The sequence below is a fragment of the Nelumbo nucifera genome, chromosome 1 (genome assembly GCF_055504915.1).
Source record: "Nelumbo nucifera cultivar China Antique chromosome 1, China Antique-T2T, whole genome shotgun sequence".
Taxonomy (NCBI): domain Eukaryota; kingdom Viridiplantae; phylum Streptophyta; class Magnoliopsida; order Proteales; family Nelumbonaceae; genus Nelumbo; species Nelumbo nucifera.
Genome location: NC_142649.1, coordinates 2,769,420 through 2,775,419, shown reverse-complemented (window position 1 = coordinate 2,775,419; position 6,000 = coordinate 2,769,420).

Below are 6,000 nucleotides of genomic sequence, written 5' to 3'. Positions count from 1 at the left end.
GGTCCATACTAAGCCCAATTTGACTAGTTCAAGGGTTCACTAAGTTTGGTCAATGAATTCAGCCCATGTGGTTCTAGCAAGGGCCGAACCCATATGGAATGATATAAGACCTTTATGGGTCCCATGCCATACATTATTCAAGCCCAATAAGGCTTGCAACAGTTATGTTATTGGACCAATTAAGTAATGGGCCATGGCCCATTAATTAGTTAGACTAGTCACATGATAAATGTGCATTGGGTTGAATATGGGTGTGGATTTGGGTATGGATCTCCATATCATCTAATGTAATTGGACGCCTAACCAAATCCAATTTGGATAGTCCTAATTACATTAGAAGTGGGTCTATATATAAGAGACTAGAGGTAGAAACTAGTCTAGTCTTTGTTTTTCTCTTTTTGTGCTATGTTTTTTTCTACGAAACATAAAAAATAAACTGGTTTTACAACAACAAAAATCCATGCTAGTTGGAAAAGGAAATTGGTTGAAATTAGTTGCAAGATCGACCTCTACACATCAACTGTGCCATCTTCAATTAGGAGGATGATTTGAGATTGAATCTTGGGCATGAACCACCGCTTTAGGAGCTACACTTTGTGGTCTCCATATTAGGTATATTCATAATTTACTTGGGAATCAAATTTGGTTCAATCCAATGCTAGATCGATCCTAGGAGAAACTGATTCTTAGGTTCAGATTGAAAAAAAAAATTAAAATTTGGTCAAAAAACCCCAGCTGGTTTAGCCAACATGTCGATGTTAACAATCCATTCAACAGTGGTATAAGTGCATTAGGTCCATATTTAACACTTGATTTGAGCATATTTGATTACCCTGGGACTTCGGTTCTTAGTTTTAGACTAATGATCTAAGTAGTGTTTCTTTATATTTTCTACCAGCAATATTGATTCCAGAGATATTTTAGCCACTTGAAAGTCCAAAAAATATGAAAACAACCTAGAAATTTCTGGGCTAAAGTAGTCTAAAAGAACAACCGAATAGCTATACTAATTTTAGAGAAATTTCGGACACTTTAACTGTCCAGAAAAATAAAAAACAACCCAAAAATTATTGGGTGCCACTCTCAATCTCTGATTTAAGCTCTAAATCAGAAACCAACCTGTTTTCTCCGATTCTTCCTAGTCACCAGACAACTCTCCAAGAGATTTGAATCTTGGGCACCTTCTTCGATCTCCAATGACCTCCAAGAACTAGGCGACTCAAGTTGTAGTTTCTAGCCCTAGAGCAACTCCCATGTAGCTGGCTGGACAACACCTACATGAGAGCCCAAGCCAGGTTTAGGCCTGCTCTGATACCAAGTTGTCTGAAACCAAGAAGGTTCAGACCTATTTAGTAAGAAAAGTAAACCAGAAATGAAGAGAAGAGAAGAGGAGAAGAGAATATAAGAGAATGAGGGTTTCGACCAGCTTAGTCTATTGCCCCAAATGAAATTTAAAATAAGTCTTCAACATTAGTGGTACAATGATAGGAATGCCCCTGCCACCAGAAACAATAGAAAAAAAGGTTTAACAGTACTATAGACAAGAAAGAACATATGAGCTTGTGGGACCACAAGTTGGTCAACCATTTCCTCTACAATAGATGATGGGGAGGTTGATTGGTTGGGATCTTGAAGTTGATCTTGAATCTTGTGCAGCTGTTTTGCCAAGTCAACAAGTTTGGTTCTAACCACCTAACTGTTGTGTGTCCACACTAATACAATGGTCATAGCCCATCCACCAATCCATAGCCCCCTCAACCCAGATGCAGGCAGATCTCAACTACAACTAGCAAGAGACCTTACCAATCAGCTGGTTCGCACCTTAATGTAAGCACCTAATAGAAGGGTATGACAAAGTTGCAGCAGGAGAAATACTTAACCGATTCTCACTACTTGATCAAGGAAACAATTGCAAGACAATTGCTTGTGATCTTTTCTAGCGTGTACCATGCCGTCTGATGGGCGACTCCACACCATGGTTTTCAAAACCAGACCGGATGGTCAGACCAAAAAAACTAGATTTTTGTTAAAAAGCATTGATTTGGTTAGTAAATCACTGACTCAGGCGGTTGAACCATTTGAACTGTTCAACGGTTCTAACCCTTTTTTATTTTTTTAATTTTTTTTTGTCAAAACAAGCCATTTGTTCGGTTTAACCCGGAGACAGGACCCCTCATCCGTTCGCTGACCGGGTCAGTTTTTAAAACCTTACTCCGTACAAACCTTGGCAAATGCCTCTTCGCACGTCCCAAAATCTGTGTTGACTGCGTTAAGCATGCTATTCATTCATTGTACCCACATCACGAGTTTTGATTGCTATCGTTGCACTCAACATTTCACCCTGAATTGTGAACATCTCCCCATCAATAATAAATACAAGTAAAGAGATGTTTTCGATGTGTGGCTATGACTAGGGCTGTTCATAAGAAGGCCCAATCCGATCAAACCGACCAACTCGGACCGACCCAACCCGAGTCGGCCAGGTTTTCATCAGCACGGGTCAGTTTTGGGTTGTGCAAATTCCTAAACCGATGATTCGGGTCAGTTTCGATTTTCACACAAAAAAACCAAAACCGACCTGACCCAAACCGACTTAGTTTCTAGTTCAAACATGAAGTTCCAAAGCCCATTAGGCCACCTAGTTTTTGAATGGTTGCAAGAAACTTTGGATTAGAACTTAGAACCAAAACCGATCCAATCCGACTCAAACCGACTAGGTCGGTTTTGCTTAACACTAGGTCGGTTTCGGTTTCTATGTCAGGTAATCTGACTAGATCGGGTCGATTGGAAAAACTGCAATAAACCGATCCAACCCGATCCATGAACAGTCTTAGCTATGACATTTTGTGAGATTGGAGTGAAGCGCACATGGTGAGAAGTAAATCCAGACTCACTGTTGCAGGCTTTGATCTCCATTTCGGGGACGAACACAGGATCCCTCTTCCTCTGAGGTAGGGCTTGATGGACGAGAGACAAAGCTCAGGGTAGTCAGTGCCATCGCATATCTTTTTGATGGCTGGATCAATTGTCGAGGCTGCAGCGGTTTTTCTGGATGGCGGTGATGAGATTCTTGAAGTAAATTTGGGAATTGGGAGAACGCAGAGGTGGTGGAAAAGGAGTTCGGTGAGATGCTGTGGGCCGCTGTGAAGGTAGAGGCAATAAGAAAGGTGCATGTTCATGATTTGAGAAGCTGAAATTGCGAGGCACGCGTACAGCGTCTGCAGAGTAGAATGACAGAAGAGAGGAAAGGGAGATGATGATGAGTATTAGATGATTGAAAACTCCTGAGTCATGGCTGCAGATTGGATTAAGGGGAGAGATTGGATAATGGAGGAGTTTGGACTTTGCAAGGTGGGAGTGTGTGGTTGTTTATCCATGGAAATAGGAGTTTCCAAGCCTTACCAAATTTGCTTTTGTCCTTTTTAAGGTCTGAACTTCTGTTAAATGTTGTTTTTCAGTTTTTAGTGTGTTTTTTTTTTTTTTCGTTTCTACCCTTGCCATTGCCTACCTTTGTCATAACTTTTTCTTTTTTAATAGACTGACCTGAAAACCAGTCATGAATCTGGGTTCGGTTTTAAACCCCAAAACTGTCCGATTCAGATCTAGGTCAGATGGTCAGACCATTTGACTAAGGAACCAGTCCTTAAAACAGTTCCATTTTCAGCCCGATTTTGAAAATCATATAAGATACTACTATTCCACTAATTTGAAATATTTCTTATGAGTAATAAGTAATATTTTAGTTAGAAATGAAACCATTCTAATCACCGGTTTCTGGGTCGATTCGGAAACAAAACCGTTCTAACCACCGATTATCCCTATTGTATAGTCCCATAAAAGAAAAAAAAAAGGTTTTATAATTGGAATAATCTGATCCTAACTGCTATCCAATATTTTCTCATCTGTCAACAAAAATAAAAGCTAATCTAGGGGCTTATTTCATTCTCAATCTCAATGGAGGAGTCTAATATAGGGGGTTCCATGTGCTACAATTGGATTTATTATTGGGCCTACGTGTTATAATTGGACTAGAATACGTTTCCTTCTCAATAAAGAAGCTTAATATAGGGGTTTGTTTGATACTTTGATTTGATCATCTCCATTGACCAATTAATTGAGCGTAACGTCGTCGTCGCCGTCATTATCATTATCAACATCTTATGCTTGAGTGATATTTAATGCTTCATTTTCCAAATTAAAGCCATTGAGAGATGCTTATGATTATGGCTATTGATACTAGATATAGATAGGGAACGTTACGACCTTTCTGTCACCCTTGGATTATTTAGTTATCAGCTTTTGAGTTTAAGGAAGAATATTTTTGATGAGGGCATATTTGGCCCTCCAGTGAAATTGCGACACGTGGCACCTCGTGACAATTAGGCAAGCACCCAGGCAATAACTTACCAAGTTGGTCTCCCCCCGGGCACCGGTCTGGCTGGCCTGGCGTGACCTGCGCGCGGCCTGCACGACCTGGCCAGATCAGCCTGCCACAGGCGCCGACCTGGCAACCTAGCCCGGACACAGGCGCCGACCTGGCAATCTGGCCCGGACACAGGCGCCGACCTGACAACCTGACCCGGACACAGGCGCCGACCTAACAACCTGACCCGGACACAGGCGCTGGCCTGGCAACCTGGCCCGGACACCGACCCACCGACTAACATAGGCGCCGACCTGGCAACCTGGCCCGGACACCGACCCGCTGACAGACAGGTGCCGGCCTGGCAACCTGGCCCGGACACCGACCCGCCGACTGACAGGCGCCGACCTGGCAACCTGGCCCGGACACCGACCCGCCGACTCACAGGCATTGACCTGACAACCTGGCCCAGGCGCCGACCTGGCTGCCTGGCACAAGCGCCAGCCTGACAACCTCGAGGAGTTCATCACCGTACCCCGGTTCTGACGGGATATGACGTCTTACCATTTGAAAGCTTTTCACTCACCTAACCCGTGAGGGCACCACTATATAAGGACTCCGACCCCCAAAGCCAAAGAGGGGGAAAAAAGGTATGGTAACCCCCGCTCTCTAGCTCTCTCATTTCTCTCCAAGCCCTCTGTAATCAGAACGCTAACTTAGGCATCGGAGAGTCCCCACCGGGGAAATACCCCCGGGTCCTCTGATTCAGTTCCCGCAGGTCCCTCATCTCCCGCCGTCTACAAAGGAGAGAGAATCACCTCACGCGGAGGGTAGTCGGGTTGCGCTGCACCAGGGAGCTCCACCATCCTCTGAGTTGCAGACCGCCTAGGAGCAAGTCAAGTGACGAGTTCGCCATCAGGCAGTTCGCCATCAGGCAGTTCGCCACCAGGCAGTTCGCCATCAGGCAGTTCGCCACCAGGGAGCACTGCCGGTAGTTCGCCACCAGGCAGTTCGCCCCCAGGCAGTTCGCCACCAGGTAGCTCGCCACCAGGCAGTTCGCCACCAAGGAGCACTACCAGGCAGTTCGCCACTAGGGAGCACTGCCGGGCAGTTCGCCACCAGGCAGTTCGCCATCAGGCAGTTCGCCATCAGGCAGTTCCCCACCAGGCAGTTCGCCATCAGGCAGTTCGCCATCAGGCAGTTCGCCATCAGGCAGTTCCCCACCAGGCAGTTCGCCATCAGGCAATTCGCCATCAGGCAGTTCCCCACCAGGCAGTTCGCCATCAGGCAGTTCACCCCCAGGCAGTTCGCCCCCAGGAAGTTCACCACCAGGGAGCACTACCAAGCAGTTCGCCACCAGGGAGCACTGCCGGGCAGTTCGCCACCAGGCAGTTTGCCACCAGGCAGTTCGCCATCAGGCAGTTCGCCACCAGGCAGTTCGCCATCAGGCAGCTCGCCACCAGGGAGCACTACCAGGCAGTTCGCCACCGGGCAGTTCGCCACCAGGCAGTTCGCCCCTAGGCAGTTCATCACCAGGGAGCATCACCAGGCAGTTCGCCACCAGGCAAAAATCAAGGGCAAAATGGATTCATGAAGGTGATAAGAACACAATATTTTTTTCATGTTATGGCCAATGT